We start from the raw sequence: 20,282 nt of genomic DNA on the forward strand, positions 1-20,282 counted from the left end.
ATGTTGTTTAAAGAAGAATCACATACTTGACAAGAACAACTAGTAAATTCAAACTGTTGATCTTTTTATGTTGTTAAAAGAATAATCACATACTTGACAAGAATAACTAGTAAATTCAATTTGCTGATCTTTTTATGTTGTTAAAAGAAGAATCACATACTTGACAAGAATAACTAGTAAATTCAAACTGTTGATCTTTTTATGTTGTTAAAAGAATCACATACTTGACAAGAATAACTAGTAAATTCAAACTGTTGATCTTTTTATGTTGTTAAAAGAAGAATCACATACTTGACAAGAATAACTAGTAAATTCAAACTGTTGATCTTTTTATGTTGTTTAAAGAAGAATCACATACTTGACAAGAATAACTAGTAAATTCAATTTGTTGATCTTTTTATGTTGTTAAAAGAAGAATCACATACTTGACAAGAATAACTAGTAAATTCAATTTGTTGATCTTTTTATGTAGTTTTAACAAGAAGAATCACATACTTGACAAGAATAACTAGTAAATCAAAACGGTGGGTTTTTTATGTTGTTAAAAGAAGAATCACATACTTGACAAGAATAACTAGTAAATAAAAACTGTTGATCTTTTTATGTTGTTAAAAGAAGAATCACATACTTGACAAGAATAACTAGTAAATTCAAACTGTTGATCTTTTTATGTTGTTAAAAGAAGAATCACATATTGACAAGAATAACTAGTAAATTCAAACTGTTGATCTTTTTATGTTGTTAAAAGAAGAATCACATACTTGACAAGAATAACTAGTAAATTCAAACTGTTGATCTTTTTATGTTGTTAAAAGAAGAATCACATACTTGACAAGAATAACTAGTAAATTAAAACTGTTGATCTTTTTATGTTGTTAAAAGAAGAATCACATACTTGACAAGAATAACTAGTAAATTCAATTTGTTGATCTTTTTATGTTGTTAAAAGAATAATCACATACTTGACAAGAATAACTAGTAAATTCAAATTGTTGATCTTTTTATGTTGTTAAAAGAAGAATCACATACTTGACAAGAATAACTAGTAAAGTTAAACTGTTGATCTTTTTATGTTGTTAAAAGAATAATCACATACTTGACAAGAATAACTAGTAAATTCAAATTGTGGATCTTTTTATGTTGTTAAAAGAAGAATCACATACTTGACAAGAATAACTAGTAAATTCAAACTGTTGATCTTTTTATGTTGTTAAAAGAAGAATCACATACTTGACAAGAATAACTAGTAAATTCAAATTGTTGATCTTTTTATGTTGTTAAAAGAAGAAGCCCATACTTTACAAGAATAACTAGTAAATTCAAACTGTTGATCTTTTTATGTTGTTAAAAGAAGAATCACATACTTGACAAGAATAAATAGTAAATTCAAATTGTTGATCTTTTTATGTTGTCAAAAGAAGAATCACATTCTTGACAAGAATAACTAGTAAATTCAAACTGTAGATCTTTTTATGTTGTTAAAAGAAGAAGCACATTCTTGACAAGAATAACTAATAAATTCAAACTGTTGATCTTTTTATGTTGTTTAAAGAAGAATCACATACTTGACAAGAATAACTAGTAATTTCAAACTGTTGATCTTTTTATGTTGTTTAAAGAAGAATCACATACTTGACAAGAATAACTAGTAAATTCAAACTTGATCTTTTTATGTTGTTTAAAGAAGAATCACATACTTGACAAGAATAACTAGTAATTTCAAACTGTTGATCTTTTTATGCTGTTAAAAGAAGAATCACATTTTTTACAAGAACAACTAGTAAATTCAAATTGTTGATCTTTTTATGTTGTTAAAACAAGAATCACATACTTGACAAGAATAAATAGTAAATTCAAATTGTTGATCTTTTTATGTTGTTAAAAGAAGAATCACATTCTTGACAAGACCAACTAGTAAATTCAAATTGTTGATCTTTTTATGTTGTTAAAAGAAGAATCACATTCTTGACGAGAATAACTAGTAAATTCAAACTGTTGATCTTTTTATGTTGTGAAAAGAAGAATCATATACTTTAAAAGAATAACTAGTAAATTCAAACTGTTTATCTTTTTATGTTGTTAAAAGAAGAATCACATACTTGACAAGAAAAACTAGTAAATTCAAATGATTGATCTTTTTTTTGTGTTGTTAAAAGAAGAATCACATACTTGACAAGAATAACTAGTATATTCAAATTGTTAAACTTTTTATGTTGTTCAAAGAAGAATAACATACTCGACAAGAATAACTAGTAAATTCAAAATGTTGATCTTTTTATGTTGTTAAAAGAAGAATCACATACTTGACAAGAATAACTAGTAAATTAAAATTGTTGATCGTTTTATGTTGTTAAAAGAAGAATCACATACTTGACAAGAATAACTAGTAAATTCAAACTGTTGATCTTTTTATGTTGTTTAAAGAATAATCACATACTTGACAAGAATAACTAGTAAATTCAAACTGTTGATCTTTTTATGTTGTTAAAAGAAGAATCACATACTTGACAAGAATAACTAGTAAATTCAAACTGTTGATCTTTTTATGTTGTTAAAAGAAGAATCACATACTTGACAAGAATAAATAGTAAATTCTAATTGTTGATTTTTTTATGTTATTAAAAGAAGAATCACATACTTGACAAGAATAACTAGTAAATTCAAACTGTTGATCATTTTATGTTGTTAAAAGAAGAATCACATACTTTACATGAATAACTAGTAAATTCAAACTGTTGATCTTTTTATGTTGTTAAAAGAAGAATCACATACTTGACAAGAATAAATAGTAAATTCTAATTGTTGATTTTTTTATGTTATTAAAAGAAGAATCACATACTTGACAAGAATAACTAGTAAATTAAAACTGTTGATCGTTTTATGTTGTTAAAAGAAGAATCACATACTTGACAAGAATAACTAGTAAATTCAAACTGTTGATCTTTTTGTGTTGTTAAAGGAAGAATCACATACTTGACAAGAATAACTAGTAAATTCAAACTGTTGATCTTTTTATGTTCTTAAAGGAATCACATACTTTACAAGAATAACTAGTAAATTCAAATTGTGGATCTTTTTATGTTGTTAAAAGAAGAATCACATACTTGACAAGAATAACTAGTAAATTCAAATTGTGGATCTTTTTATGTTGTTAAAAGAAGAATCACATACTTGACAAGAATAACTAGTAAATTCAAATTGTTGATCTTTTTATGTTGTTAAAAGAAGAATCACATACTTGACAAGAATAACTAGTAAATTCAAACTGTTGATCTTTTTATGTTCTTAAAGGAATCACATACTTTACAAGAATAACTAGTAAATTCAAATTGTGGATCTTTTTATGTTGTTAAAAGAAGAATCACATACTTTACAAGAATAACTAGTAAATTCAAATTGTTGATCTTTTTATGTTGTTAAAAGAAGAATCACATACTTGACAAGAATAACTAGTAAATTCAAACTGTTGATCTTTTTATGTTGTTAAAAGAAAGAATCACAAATTGTACAAGAATAACTAGTAAATTCAAACTGTTGATCTTTTTATGTTGTTAAAAGAAGAATCACATACTTGACAAGAATAACTAGTAAATTCAAACTGTTGATCTTTTTATGTTGTTAAAAGAAGAATCACATACTTGACAAGAATAACTAGTAAATTCAAACTGTTGATCTTTTTATGTTGTTAAAAGAAGAATCACATATTGACAAGAATAACTAGTAAATTCAAACTGTTGATCTTTTTATGTTGTTAAAAGAAGAATCACATACTTGACAAGAATAACTAGTAAATTCAAACTGTTGATCTTTTTATGTTGTTAAAAGAAGAATCACATACTTGACAAGAATAACTAGTAAATTCAAACTGTTGATCTTTTTATGTTGTTAAAAGAAGAATCACATACTTGACAAGAATAACTAGTAAATTCAATTTGTTGATCTTTTTATGTTGTTAAAAGAATAATCACATACTTGACAAGAATAACTAGTAAATTCAAACTGTTGATCTTTTTATGTTGTTAAAAGAAGAATCACATACTTGACAAGAATAACTAGTAAATTCAAACTGTTGATCTTTTTATGTTGTTAAAAGAAGAATCACATACTTGACAAGAATAACTAGTAAATTAAAATTGTTGATCGTTTTATGTTGTTAAAAGAAGAATCACATACTTGACAAGAATAACTAGTAAATTCAAACTGTTGATCTTTTTATGTTGTTAAAAGAAGAATCACATACTTGACAAGAATAACTAGTAAATTCAAACTGTTGATCTTTTTATGTTGTTAAAAGAAGAATCACATATTGACAAGAATAACTAGTAAATTCAAACTGTTGATCTTTTTATGTTGTTAAAAGAAGAATCACATACTTGACAAGAATAACTAGTAAATTCAAACTGTTGATCTTTTTATGTTGTTAAAAGAAGAATCACATACTTGACAAGAATAACTAGTAAATTAAAACTGTTGATCTTTTTATGTTGTTAAAAGAAGAATCACATACTTGACAAGAATAACTAGTAAATTCAATTTGTTGATCTTTTTATGTTGTTAAAAGAATAATCACATACTTGACAAGAATAACTAGTAAATTCAAATTGTTGATCTTTTTATGTTGTTAAAAGAAGAATCACATACTTGACAAGAATAACTAGTAAAGTTAAACTGTTGATCTTTTTATGTTGTTAAAAGAATAATCACATACTTGACAAGAATAACTAGTAAATTCAAATTGTGGATCTTTTTATGTTGTTAAAAGAAGAATCACATACTTGACAAGAATAACTAGTAAATTCAAACTGTTGATCTTTTTATGTTGTTAAAAGAAGAAGCACATTCTTGACAAGAATAAATAGTAAATTCAAATTGTTGATCTTTTTATGTTGTTAAAAGAAGAATCACATACTTTACAAGAATAACTAGTAAATTCAAACTGTTGATCTTTTTATGTTGTTAAAAGAAGAATCACATACTTGACAAGAATAACTAGTAAATTCAAACTGTTGATCTTTTTATGTTGTTTAAAGAATAATCACATACTTGACAAGAATAACTAGTAAATTCAAACTGTTGATCTTTTTATGTTGTTAAAAGAAGAATCACATACTTGACAAGAATAACTAGTAAATTCAAACTGTTGATCTTTTTATGTTGTTAAAAGAAGAATCACATACTTGACAAGAATAAATAGTAAATTCTAATTGTTGATTTTTTTATGTTATTAAAAGAAGAATCACATACTTGACAAGAATAACTAGTAAATTCAAACTGTTGATCATTTTATGTTGTTAAAAGAAGAATCACATACTTTACATGAATAACTAGTAAATTCAAACTGTTGATCTTTTTATGTTGTTAAAAGAAGAATCACATACTTGACAAGAATAAATAGTAAATTCTAATTGTTGATTTTTTTATGTTATTAAAAGAAGAATCACATACTTGACAAGAATAACTAGTAAATTAAAATTGTTGATCGTTTTATGTTGTTAAAAGAAGAATCACATACTTGACAAGAATAACTAGTAAATTCAAACTGTTGATCTTTTTGTGTTGTTAAAGGAAGAATCACATACTTGACAAGAATAACTAGTAAATTCAAACTGTTGATCTTTTTATGTTCTTAAAGGAATCACATACTTTACAAGAATAACTAGTAAATTCAAATTGTGGATCTTTTTATGTTGTTAAAAGAAGAATCACATACTTGACAAGAATAACTAGTAAATTCAAATTGTGGATCTTTTTATGTTGTTAAAAGAAGAATCACATACTTGACAAGAATAACTAGTAAATTCAAATTGTTGATCTTTTTATGTTGTTAAAAGAAGAATCACATACTTGACAAGAATAACTAGTAAATTCAAACTGTTGATCTTTTTATGTTCTTAAAGGAATCACATACTTTACAAGAATAACTAGTAAATTCAAATTGTGGATCTTTTTATGTTGTTAAAAGAAGAATCACATACTTTACAAGAATAACTAGTAAATTCAAATTGTTGATCTTTTTATGTTGTTAAAAGAAGAATCACATACTTGACAAGAATAACTAGTAAATTCAAACTGTTGATCTTTTTATGTTGTTAAAAGAAAGAATCACAAATTGAACAAGAATAACTAGTAAATTCAAACTGTTGATCTTTTTATGTTGTTAAAAGAAGAATCACATACTTGACAAGAATAACTAGTAAATTCAAACTGTTGATCTTTTTATGTTGTTAAAAGAAGAATCACATACTTGACAAGAATAACTAGTAAATTCAAACTGTTGATCTTTTTATGTTGTTAAAAGAAGAATCACATATTGACAAGAATAACTAGTAAATTCAAACTGTTGATCTTTTTATGTTGTTAAAAGAAGAATCACATACTTGACAAGAATAACTAGTAAATTCAAACTGTTGATCTTTTTATGTTGTTAAAAGAAGAATCACATACTTGACAAGAATAACTAGTAAATTCAAACTGTTGATCTTTTTATGTTGTTTAAAGAAGAATCACATACTTGACAAGAATAACTAGTAAATTCAATTTGTTGATCTTTTTATGTTGTTAAAAGAAGAATCACATACTTGACAAGAATAACTAGTAAATTCAATTTGTTGATCTTTTTATGTAGTTTTAACAAGAAGAATCACATACTTGACAAGAATAACTAGTAAATCAAAACGGTGGGTTTTTTATGTTGTTAAAAGAAGAATCACATACTTGACAAGAATAACTAGTAAATTAAAACTGTTGATCTTTTTATGTTGTTAAAAGAAGAATCACATACTTGACAAGAATAACTAGTAAATTAAAACTGTTGATCTTTTTATGTTGTTAAAAGAAGAATCACATACTTGACAAGAATAACTAGTAAATTCAATTTGTTGATCTTTTTATGTTGTTAAAAGAATAATCACATACTTGACAAGAATAACTAGTAAATTCAAATTGTTGATCTTTTTATGTTGTTAAAAGAAGAATCACATACTTGACAAGAATAACTAGTAAAGTTAAACTGTTGATCTTTTTATGTTGTTAAAAGAATAATCACATACTTGACAAGAATAACTAGTAAATTCAAATTGTGGATCTTTTTATGTTGTTAAAAGAAGAATCACATACTTGACAAGAATAACTAGTAAATTCAAACTGTTGATCTTTTTATGTTGTTAAAAGAAGAAGCACATTCTTGACAAGAATAAATAGTAAATTCAAATTGTTGATCTTTTTATGTTGTTAAAAGAAGAATCACATACTTTACAAGAATAACTAGTAAATTCAAACTGTTGATCTTTTTATGTTGTTAAAAGAAGAATCACATACTTTACAAGAATAACTAGTAAATTCAATTTGTTGATCTTTTTATGTTGTTAAAAGAATAATCACATACTTGACAAGAATAACTAGTAAATTCAAATTGTTGATCTTTTTATGTTGTTAAAAGAAGAATCACATACTTGACAAGAATAACTAGTAAAGTTAAACTGTTGATCTTTTTATGTTGTTAAAAGAATAATCACATACTTGACAAGAATAACTAGTAAATTCAAATTGTGGATCTTTTTATGTTGTTAAAAGAAGAATCACATACTTGACAAGAATAACTAGTAAATTCAAACTGTTGATCTTTTTATGTTGTTAAAAGAAGAAGCACATTCTTGACAAGAATAAATAGTAAATTCAAATTGTTGATCTTTTTATGTTGTTAAAAGAAGAATCACATATTGACAAGAATAACTAGTAAATTCAAACTGTTGATCTTTTTATGTTGTTAAAAGAAGAATCACATACTTTACAAGAATAACTAGTAAATTCAAACTGTTGATCCTTTTATGTTGTTAAAAGAAGAAGCCCATACTTTACAAGAATAACTAGTAAATTCAAACTGTTGATCTTTTTATGTTGTTAAAAGAAGAATCACATACTTGACAAGAATAAATAGTAAATTCAAATTGTTGATCTTTTTATGTTGTCAAAAGAAGAATCACATTCTTGACAAGAATAACTAGTAAATTCAAACTGTTGATCTTTTTATGTTCTTAAAGGAATCACATACTTTACAAGAATAACTAGTAAATTCAAATTGTGGATCTTTTTATGTTGTTAAAAGAAGAATCACATACTTTACAAGAATAACTAGTAAATTCAAATTGTTGATCTTTTTATGTTGTTAAAAGAAGAATCACATACTTGACAAGAATAACTAGTAAATTCAAACTGTTGATCTTTTTATGTTGTTAAAAGAAGAATCACATACTTGACAAGAATAAATAGTAAATTCTAATTGTTGATTTTTTTATGTTATTAAAAGAAGAATCACATACTTGACAAGAATAACTAGTAAATTCAAACTGTTGATCTTTTTATGTTGTTAAAAGAAGAATCACATACTTTACATGAATAACTAGTAAATTAAAACTGTTGATCTTTTTATGTTGTTAAAAGAAGAATCACATACTTGACAAGAATAACTAGTAAATTCAATTTGTTGATCTTTTTATGTTGTTAAAAGAATAATCACATACTTGACAAGAATAACTAGTAAATTCAAACTGTTGATCTTTTTATGTTGTTAAAAGAAGAATCACATACTTGACAAGAATAACTAGTAAATTCAAACTGTTGATCTTTTTATGTTGTTAAAAGAAGAATCACATATTGACAAGAATAACTAGTAAATTCAAACTGTTGATCTTTTTATGTTGTTAAAAGAAGAATCACATACTTGACAAGAATAACTAGTAAATTCAAACTGTTGATCTTTTTATGTTGTTAAAAGAAGAATCACATACTTGACAAGAATAACTAGTAAATTAAAACTGTTGATCTTTTAATGTTGTTAAAAGAAGAATCACATACTTGACAAGAATAACTAGTAAATTCAATTTGTTGATCTTTTTATGTTGTTAAAAGAATAATCACATACTTGACAAGAATAACTAGTAAATTCAAATTGTTGATCTTTTTATGTTGTTAAAAGAAGAATCACATACTTGACAAGAATAACTAGTAAAGTTAAACTGTTGATCTTTTTATGTTGTTAAAAGAATAATCACATACTTGACAAGAATAACTAGTAAATTCAAATTGTGGATCTTTTTATGTTGTTAAAAGAAGAATCACATACTTGACAAGAATAACTAGTAAATTCAAACTGTTGATCTTTTTATGTTGTTAAAAGAAGAAGCACATTCTTGACAAGAATAAATAGTAAATTCAAATTGTTGATCTTTTTATGTTGTTAAAAGAAGAATCACATATTGACAAGAATAACTAGTAAATTCAAACTGTTGATCTTTTTATGTTGTTAAAAGAAGAATCACATACTTTACAAGAATAACTAGTAAATTCAAACTGTTGATCTTTTTATGTTGTTAAAAGAAGAATCACATACTTGACAAGAATAACTAGTAAATTAAAACTGTTGATCTTTTTATGTTGTTAAAAGAAGAATCACATACTTGACAAGAATAACTAGTAAATTCAATTTGTTGATCTTTTTATGTTGTTAAAAGAATAATCACATACTTGACAAGAATAACTAGTAAATTCAAATTGTTGATCTTTTTATGTTGTTAAAAGAAGAATCACATACTTGACAAGAATAACTAGTAAAGTTAAACTGTTGATCTTTTTATGTTGTTAAAAGAATAATCACATACTTGACAAGAATAACTAGTAAATTCAAATTGTGGATCTTTTTATGTTGTTAAAAGAAGAATCACATACTTGACAAGAATAACTAGTAAATTCAAACTGTTGATCTTTTTATGTTGTTAAAAGAAGAAGCACATTCTTGACAAGAATAAATAGTAAATTCAAATTGTTGATCTTTTTTTGTTGTTAAAAGAAGAATCACATATTGACAAGAATAACTAGTAAATTCAAACTGTTGATCTTTTTATGTTGTTAAAAGAAGAATCACATACTTTACAAGAATAACTAGTAAATTCAAACTGTTGATCTTTTTATGTTGTTAAAAGAAGAAGCCCATACTTTACAAGAATAACTAGTAAATTCAAACTGTTGATCTTTTTATGTTGTTAAAAGAAGAATCACATACTTGACAAGAATAAATAGTAAATTCAAATTGTTGATCTTTTTATGTTGTCAAAAGAAGAATCACATTCTTGACAAGAATAACTAGTAAATTCAAACTGTTGATCTTTTTATGTTCTTAAATGGATCACATACTTTACAAGAATAACTAGTAAATTCAAATTGTGGATCTTTTTATGTTGTTAAAAGAAGAATCACATACTTTACAAGAATAACTAGTAAATTCAAATTGTTGATCTTTTTATGTTGTTAAAAGAAGAATCACATACTTGACAAGAATAACTAGTAAATTCAAACTGTTGATCTTTTTATGTTGTTAAAAGAAGAATCACATACTTGACAAGAATAAATAGTAAATTCTAATTGTTGATTTTTTTATGTTATTAAAAGAAGAATCACATACTTGACAAGAATAACTAGTAAATTCAAACTGTTGATCTTTTTATGTTGTTAAAAGAAGAATCACATACTTTACATGAATAACTAGTAAATTAAAACTGTTGATCTTTTTATGTTGTTAAAAGAAGAATCACATACTTGACAAGAATAACTAGTAAATTCAAACTGTTGATCTTTTTATGTTGTTAAAAGAAGAATCACATACTTGACAAGAATAACTAGTAAATTAAAACTGTTGATCTTTTAATGTTGTTAAAAGAAGAATCACATACTTGACAAGAATAACTAGTAAATTCAATTTGTTGATCTTTTTATGTTGTTAAAAGAATAATCACATACTTGACAAGAATAACTAGTAAATTCAAATTGTTGATCTTTTTATGTTGTTAAAAGAAGAATCACATACTTGACAAGAATAACTAGTAAAGTTAAACTGTTGATCTTTTTATGTTGTTAAAAGAATAATCACATACTTGACAAGAATAACTAGTAAATTCAAATTGTGGATCTTTTTATGTTGTTAAAAGAAGAATCACATACTTGACAAGAATAACTAGTAAATTCAAACTGTTGATCTTTTTATGTTGTTAAAAGAAGACGCACATTCTTGACAAGAATAAATAGTAAATTCAAATTGTTGATCTTTTTATGTTGTTAAAAGAAGAATCACATACTTTACAAGAATAACTAGTAAATTCAAACTGTTGATCTTTTTATGTTGTTAAAAGAAGAAGCCCATACTTTACAAGAATAACTAGTAAATTCAAACTGTTGATCTTTTTATGTTGTTAAAAGAAGAATCACATACTTGACAAGAATAAATAGTAAATTCAAATTGTTGATCTTTTTATGTTGTCAAAAGAAGAATGACATTCTTGACAAGAATAACTAGTAAATTCAAACTGTAGATCTTTTTATGTTGTTAAAAGAAGAATCACATACTTTACGAGAATAACTAGTAAATTCAAACTGTTGATCTTTTTATGTTGTTAAAAGAAGAAGCCCATACTTTACAAGAATAACTAGTAAATTCAAACTGTTGATCTTTTTATGTTGTTAAAAGAAGAATCACATACTTGACAAGAATAAATAGTAAATTCAAATTGTTGATCTTTTTATGTTGTCAAAAGAAGAATCACATTCTTGACAAGAATAACTAGTAAATTCAAACTGTAGATCTTTTTATGTTGTTAAAAGAAGAATCACATACTTTACAAGAATAACTAGTAAATTAAAACTGTTGATCTTTTTATGTTGTTAAAAGAAGAAGCCCATACTTTACAAGAATAACTAGTAAATTCAAACTGTTGATCTTTTTATGTTGTTAAAAGAAGAATCACATACTTGACAAGAATAAATAGTAAATTCAAATTGTTGATCTTTTTATGTTGTCAAAAGAAGAATCACATTCTTGACAAGAATAACTAGTAAATTCAAACTGTAGATCTTTTTATGTTGTTAAAAGAAGAATCACATACTTTACAAGAATAACTAGTAAATTCAAACTGTTGATCTTTTTATGTTGTTAAAAGAAGAAGCCCATACTTTACAAGAATAACTAGTAAATTCAAACTGTTGATCTTTTTATGTTGTTAAAAGAAGAATCACATACTTGACAAGAATAAATAGTAAATTCAAATTGTTGATCTTTTTATGTTGTCAAAAGAAGAATCACATTCTTGACAAGAATAACTAGTAAATTCAAACTGTAGATCTTTTTATGTTGTTAAAAGAAGAATCACATACTTTACAAGAATAACTAGTAAAATCAAACTGTTGATCTTTTTATGTTGTTTAAAGAAGAATCACATACTTGACAAGAATAACTAGTAATTTCAAACTGTTGATCTTTTTATGTTGTTTAAAGAAGAATCACATACTTGACAAGAATAACTAGTAAATTCAAACTGTTGATCTTTTTATGTTGTTTAAAGAAGAATCACATACTTGACAAGAATAACTAGTAATTTCAAACTGTTGATCTTTTTATGTTGTTAAAAGAAGAATCACATTTTTTACAAGAACAACTAGTAAATTCAAATTGTTGATCTTTTTATGTTGTTAAAACAAGAATCACATACTTGACAAGAATAAATAGTAAATTCAAATTGTAGATCTTTTTATGTTGTTAAAAGAAGAATCACATTCTTGACAAGACCAACTAGTAAATTCAAATTGTTGATCTTTTTATGTTGTTAAAAGAAGAATCACATTCTTGACGAGAATAACTAGTAAATTCAAACTGTTGATCTTTTTATGTTGTGAAAAGAAGAATCATATACTTTAAAAGAATAACTAGTAAATTCAAACTGTTTATCTTTTTATGTTGTTAAAAGAAGAATCACATACTTGACAAGAAAAACTAGTAAATTCAAATGATTTATCTTTTTTTTGTGTTGTTAAAAGAAGAATCACATACTTGACAAGAATAACTAGTATATTTAAATTGTTAAACTTTTTATGTTGTTCAAAGAAGAATAACATACTCGACAAGAATAACTAGTAAATTCAAAATGTTGATCTTTTTATGTTGTTAAAAGAAGAATCACATACTTGACAAGAATAACTAGTAAATTCAAACTGTTGATCGTTTTATGTTGTTAAAAGAAGAATCACATACTTGACAAGAATAACTAGTAAATTCAAACTGTTGATCTTTTTATGTTGTTAAAAGAAGAATCACATACTTGACAAGAATAACTAGTAAATTCAAACTGTTGATCTTTTTATGTTGTTAAAAGAAGAATCACATACTTGACAAGAATAAATAGTAAATTCTAATTGTTGATTTTTTTATGTTATTAAAAGAGGAATCACATACTTGACAAGAATAACTAGTAAATTCAAACTGTTGATCTTTTTATGTTGTTAAAAGTGGAATCACATACTTTACATGAATAACTAATAAATTCAAACTGTTGATCTTTTTATGTTGTTAAAAGAAGAATCACATACTTGACAAGAATAAATAGTAAATTCTAATTGTTGATTTTTTTATGTTATTAAAAGAAGAATCACATACTTGACAAGAATAACTAGTAAATTAAAATTGTTGATCGTTTTATGTTGTTAAAAGAAGAATCACATACTTGACAAGAATAACAAGTAAATTCAAACTGTTGATCTTTTTATGTTGTTAAAAGAAGAATCACATACTTGACAAGAATAACTAGTAAATTAAAACTGTTGATCTTTTTATGTTGTTAAAAGAAGAATCACATACTTGACAAGAATAACTAGTAAATTCAATTTGTTGATCTTTTTATGTTGTTAAAAGAATAATCACATACTTGACAAGAATAACTAGTAAATTCAAACTGTTGATCTTTTTATGTTCTTAAAGGAATCACATACTTTACAAGAATAACTAGTAAATTCAAATTGTGGATCTTTTTATGTTGTTAAAAGAAGAATCACATACTTGACAAGAATAACTAGTAAATTCAAATTGTTGATCTTTTTATGTTGTTAAAAGAAGAATCACATACTTGACAAGAATAACTAGTAAATTCAAACTGTTGATCTTTTTATGTTGTTAAAAGAAGAATCACATACTTGACAAGAATAACTAGTAAATTCAAACTGTTGATCTTTTTATGTTGTTAAAAGAAGAATCACATACTTGACAAGAATAACTAGTAAATTCAAACTGTTGATCTTTTTATGTTGTTAAAAGAAGAATCACATACTTGACAAGAATAACTAGTAAATTCAAACTGTTGATCTTTTTATGTTGTTAAAAGAAGAATCACATATTGACAAGAATAACTAGTAAATTCAAACTGTTGATCTTTTTATGTTGTTAAAAGAAGAATCACATACTTGACAAGAATAACTAGTAAATTCAAACTGTTGATCTTTTTATGTTGTTAAAAGAAGAATCACATACTTGACAAGAATAACTAGTAAATTAAAATTGTTGATCGTTTTACGTTGTTAAAAGAAGAATCACATACTTGACAAGAATAACTAGTAAATTCAAACTGTTGATCTTTTTGTGTTGTTAAAGGAAGAATCACATACTTGACAAGAATAACTAGTAAATTCAAACTGTTGATCTTTTTATGTTCTTAAAGGAATCACATACTTTACAAGAATAACTAGTAAATTCAAATTGTGGATCTTTTTATGTTGTTAAAAGAAGAATCACATACTTTACAAGAATAACTAGTATATTCAAATTGTTGATCTTTTTATGTTGTTAAAAGAAGAATCACATACTTGACAAGAATAACTAGTAAATTCAAACTGTTGATCTTTTTATGTTGTTAAAAGAAGAATCACATACTTGACAAGAATAACTAGTAAATTCAAACTGTTGATCTTTTTATGTTGTTAAAAGAAGAATCACATACTTGACAAGAATAACTAGTAAATTCAAACTGTTGATCTTTTTATGTTGTTAAAAGAAGAATCACATACTTGACAAGAATAACTAGTAAATTCAAACTGTTGATCTTTTTATGTTGTTAAAAGAAGAATCACATATTGACAAGAATAACTAGTAAATTCAAACTGTTGATCTTTTTATGTTGTTAAAAGAAGAATCACATACTTGACAAGAATAACTAGTAAATTCAAACTGTTGATCTTTTTATGTTGTTAAAAGAAGAATCACATACTTGACAAGAATAACTAGTAAATTCAAACTGTTGATCTTTTTATGTTGTTAAAAGAAGAATCACATACTTGACAAGAATAACTAGTAAATTCAATTTGTTGATCTTTTTATGTTGTTAAAAGAATAATCACATACTTGACAAGAATAACTAGTAAATTCAAACTGTTGATCTTTTTATGTTGTTAAAAGAAGAATCACATACTTGACAAGAATAACTAGTAAATTCAAACTGTTGATCTTTTTATGTTGTTAAAAGAAGAATCACATACTTGTCAAGAATAACTAGTAAATTAAAATTGTTGATCGTTTTATGTTGTTAAAAGAAGAATCACATACTTGACAAGAATAACTAGTAAATTCAAACTGTTGATCTTTTTATGTTGTTAAAAGAAGAATCACATACTTGACAAGAATAACTAGTAAATTCAAACTGTTGATCTTTTTATGTTGTTAAAAGAAGAATCACATACTTGACAAGAATAACTAGTAAATTCAAACTGTTGATCTTTTTATGTTGTTAAAAGAAGAATCACATACTTGACAAGAATAACTAGTAAATTCAAACTGTTGATCTTTTTATGTTGTTAAAAGAAGAATCACATATTGACAATAATAACTGATAAATTCAAACTGTTGATCTTTTTATGTTGTTAAAAGAAGAATCACATACTTGACAAGAATAACTAGTAAATTCAAACTGTTGATCTTTTTATGTTGTTAAAAGAAGAATCACATACTTGACAAGAATAACTAGTAAATTAAAATTGTTGATCGTTTTATGTTGTTAAAAGAAGAATCACATACTTGACAAGAATAACTAGTAAATTCAAACTGTTGATCTTTTTGTGTTGTTAAAGGAAGAATCACATACTTAACAAGAATAACTAGTAAATTCAAACTGTGGATCTTTTTATGTTCTTAAAGGAATCACATACTTTACAAGAAAAACTAGTAAATTCAAATTGTGGATCTTTTTATGTTGTTAAAAGAAGAATCACATACTTTACAAGAATAACTAGTAAATTCAAATTGTTGATCTTTTTATGTTGTTAAAAGAAGAATCACATACTTGACAAGAATAACTAGTAAATTCAAACTGTTGATCTTTTTATGTTGTTAAAAGAAGAATCACATACTTGACAAGAATAACTAGTAAATTCAAACTGTTGATCTTTTTATGTTGTTAAAAGAAGAATCACATACTTGACAAGAATAACTAGTAAATTCAAACTGTTGATCTTTTTATGTTGTTAAAAGAAGAATCACATACTTGACAAGAATAACTAGTAAATTCAAACTGTTGATCTTTTTATGTTGTTAAAAGAAGAATCACATATTGACAAGAATAACTAGTAAATTCAAACTGTTGATCTTTTTATGTTGTTAAAAGAAGAATCACATACTTGACAAGAATAACTAGTAAATTCAAACTGTTGATCTTTTTATGTTGTTAAAAGAAGAATCACATACTTGACAAGAATAACTAGTAAATTAAAACTGTTGATCTTTTTATGTTGTTAAAAGAAGAATCACATACTTGACAAGAATAACTAGTAAATTCAATTTGTTGATCTTTTTATGTTGTTAAAAGAATAATCACATACTTGACAAGAATAACTAGTAAATTCAAACTGTTGATCTTTTTATGTTGTTAAAAGAAGAATCACATACTTGACAAGAATAACTAGTAAATTCAAACTGTTGATCTTTTTATGTTGTTAAAAGAAGAATCACATACTTGACAAGAATAACTAGTAAATTAAAATTGTTGATCGTTTTATGTTGTTAAAAGAAGAATCACATACTTGACAAGAATAACTAGTAAATTCAAACTGTTGATCTTTTTATGTTGTTAAAAGAAGAATCACATACTTGACAAGAATAACTAGTAAATTCAAACTGTTGATCTTTTTATGTTGTTAAAAGAAGACTCACATACTTGACAAGAATAAATAGTAAATTCTAATTGTTGATTTTTTTATGTTATTAAAAGAAGAATCACATACTTGACAAGAATAACTAGTAAATTCAAACTGTTGATCTTTTTATGTTGTTAAAAGAAGAATCACATACTTTACATGAATAACTAGTAAATTCAAACTGTTGATCTTTTTATGTTGTTAAAAGAAGAATCACATACTTGACAAGAATAAATAGTAAATTCTAATTGTTGATTTTTTTATGTTATTAAAAGAAGAATCACATACTTGACAAGAATAACTAGTAAATTATAATTGTTGATCGTTTTATGTTGTTAAAAGAAGAATCACATACTTGACAAGAATAACTAGTAAATTCAAACTGTTGATCTTTTTGTGTTGTTAAAGGAAGAATCACATACTTGACAAGAATAACTAGTAAATTCAAACTGTTGATCTTTTTATGTTCTTAAAGGAATCACATACTTTACAAGAATAACTAGTAAATTCAAACTGTTGATCTTTTTATGTTGTTAAAAGAAGAATCACATACTTGACAAGAATAACTAGTAAATTCAAACTGTTGATCTTTTTATGTTGTTAAAAGAAGAATCACATACTTGACAAGAATAACTAGTAAATTCAAACTGTTGATCTTTTTATGTTGTTAAAGGAAGAATCACATACTTTACAAGAATAACTAGTAAATTCAAACTGTTGATCTTTTTATGTTGTTAAAAGGAGAAGCCCATACTTTACAAGAATAACTAGTAAATTCAAACTGTTGATCTTTTTATGTTGTTAAAAGAAGAATCACATACTTGACAAGAATAAATAGTAAATTCAAATTGTTGATCTTTTTATGTTGTTAAAAGAAGAATCACATTCTTGACAAGAATAACTAGTAAATTCAAACTGTAGATCTTTTTATGTTGTTAAAAGAAGAATCACATACTTGACAAGAATAAATAGTAAATTCAAACTGTTGATCTTTTTATGTTGTTAAAAGAAGAATCACATACTTGAATGAATAACTAGTAAATTCAAACTGTTGATCTTTTTATGTTGTTAAAAGAAGAATCACATACTTGACAAGAATAACTAGTAAATTCAAACTGTTGATCTTTTTATGTTGTTAAAAGAAGAATCACATACTTGACAAGAATAACTAGTAAATTCAAACTGTTGATCTTTTTATGTTGTTAAAAGAAGAATCACATACTTGACAAGAATAACTAGTAAATTCAAACTGTTGATCTTTTTATGTTGTTAAAAGAAGAATCACATACTTGACAAGAATAACTAGTAAATTCAAACTGTTGATCTTTTAATGTTGTTTAAAGAAGAATCACATACTTGACAAGAATAACTAGTAAATTCAAACTGTTGATCTTTTTATGTTGTTAAAAGAAGAATCACATACTTGACAAGAATAACTAGTAAATTCAAACTGTTGATCTTTTTATGTTGTTAAAAGAATAATCACATACTTGACAAGAATAACTAGTAAATTCCATTTCTGGATCTTTTTATGTTGTTAAAAGAAGAATCACATACTTGACAAGAATAACTAGTAAATTCAAACTGTTGATCTTTTTATGTTGTTAAAAGAAGAATCACATACTTGACAAGAATAACTAGTAAATTCAATTTCTGGATCTTTTTATGTTGTTAAAAGAAGAATCACATACTTGACAAGAATAACTAGTAAATTAAAATGGTTGATCTTTTTATGTTGTTAAAAGAAGAAGCACATACGTCACAAGAATAACTAGTAAATTCAAACTGGTTATCTTTTTATGTTGTTAAAAGAAGAATCACATACTTGACAAGAATAACTAGTAAATTCAAACTGTTGATCTTTTTATGTTGTTTAAAGAAGAATCACATACTTGACAAGAATAACTAGTAAATTCAAACTGTTGATCTTTTTATGTTGTTAAAAGAATAATCACATACTTGACAAGAATAACTAATAAATTCAAACTGTTGATCTTTTTATGTTGTTAAAAGAAGAATCACATACTTGACAAGAATAACTAGTAAATTCAAACTGTTGATCTTTTTATGTTGTTAAAAGAAGAATCACATACTTGACAAGAATAACTAGTAAATTCAAACTGTTGATCTTTTTATGTTGTTAAAAGAAGAATCACATACTTGACAAGAATAACTAGTAAATTCAAACTGTTGATCTTTTTATGTTGTTAAAAGAAGAATCACATACTTGACAAGAATAACTAGTAAATTCAAACTGTTGATCTTTTTATGTTGTTTAAAGAAGAATCACATACTTGACAAGAATAACTAGTAAATTCAAACTGTTGATCTTTTTATGTTGTTAAATGAATAATCACATACTTGACAAGAATAACTAGTAAATTCAAACTGTTGATCTTTTTATGTTGTTAAAAGAATAATCACATACTTGACAAGAATAACTAATAAATTCAAACTGTTGATCTTTTTATGTTGTTAAAAGAAGAATCACATACTTGACAAGAATAACTAGTAAATTCAAACTGTTGATCTTTTTATGTTGTTAAAAGAAGAATCACATACTTGACAAGAATAACTAGTAAATTCAAACTGTTGATCTTTTTATGTTGTTAAAAGAAGAATCACATACTTGACAAGAATAACTAGTAAATTCAAACTGTTGATCTTTTTATGTTGTTAAAAGAAGAATCACATACTTGACAAGAATAACTAGTAAATTCAAACTGTTGATCTTTTTATGTTGTTTAAAGAAGAATCACATACTTGACAAGAATAACTAGTAAATTCAAACTGTTGATCTTTTTATGTTGTTAAATGAATAATCACATACTTGACAAGAATAACTAGTAAATTCAAACTGTTGATCTTTTTATGTTGTTAAAAGAAGAATCACATACTTGACAAGAATAACTAGTAAATTCAAACTGTTGATCTTTTTATGTTGTTAAAAGAAGAATCACATACCTGACAAGAATAACTAGTAAATTCAAACTGTTGATCTTTTTATGTTGTTAAAAGAAGAATCACATACTTGACAAGAATAACTAGTAAATTCAAACTGTTGATCTTTTTATGTTGTTAAAAGAAGAATCAAATACTTGACAAGAATAACTAGTAAATTCAAACTGTTGATCTTTTTATGTTGTTAAAAGAAGAATCACATACTTGACAAGAATAACTAGTAAATTCAAACTGTTGTTCTTTTTATGTTGTTAAAGGAAGAATCACATACTTGACAAGAATAACTAGTAAATTCAAACTGTTGATCTTTTTATGTTGTTAAAAGAAGA

The sequence above is a fragment of the Euprymna scolopes genome, chromosome 46, assembly GCF_053919585.1.
Source record: "Euprymna scolopes isolate OS-2025 chromosome 46, ASM5391958v1, whole genome shotgun sequence".
Taxonomy (NCBI): Eukaryota; Metazoa; Mollusca; class Cephalopoda; order Sepiida; family Sepiolidae; genus Euprymna; species Euprymna scolopes.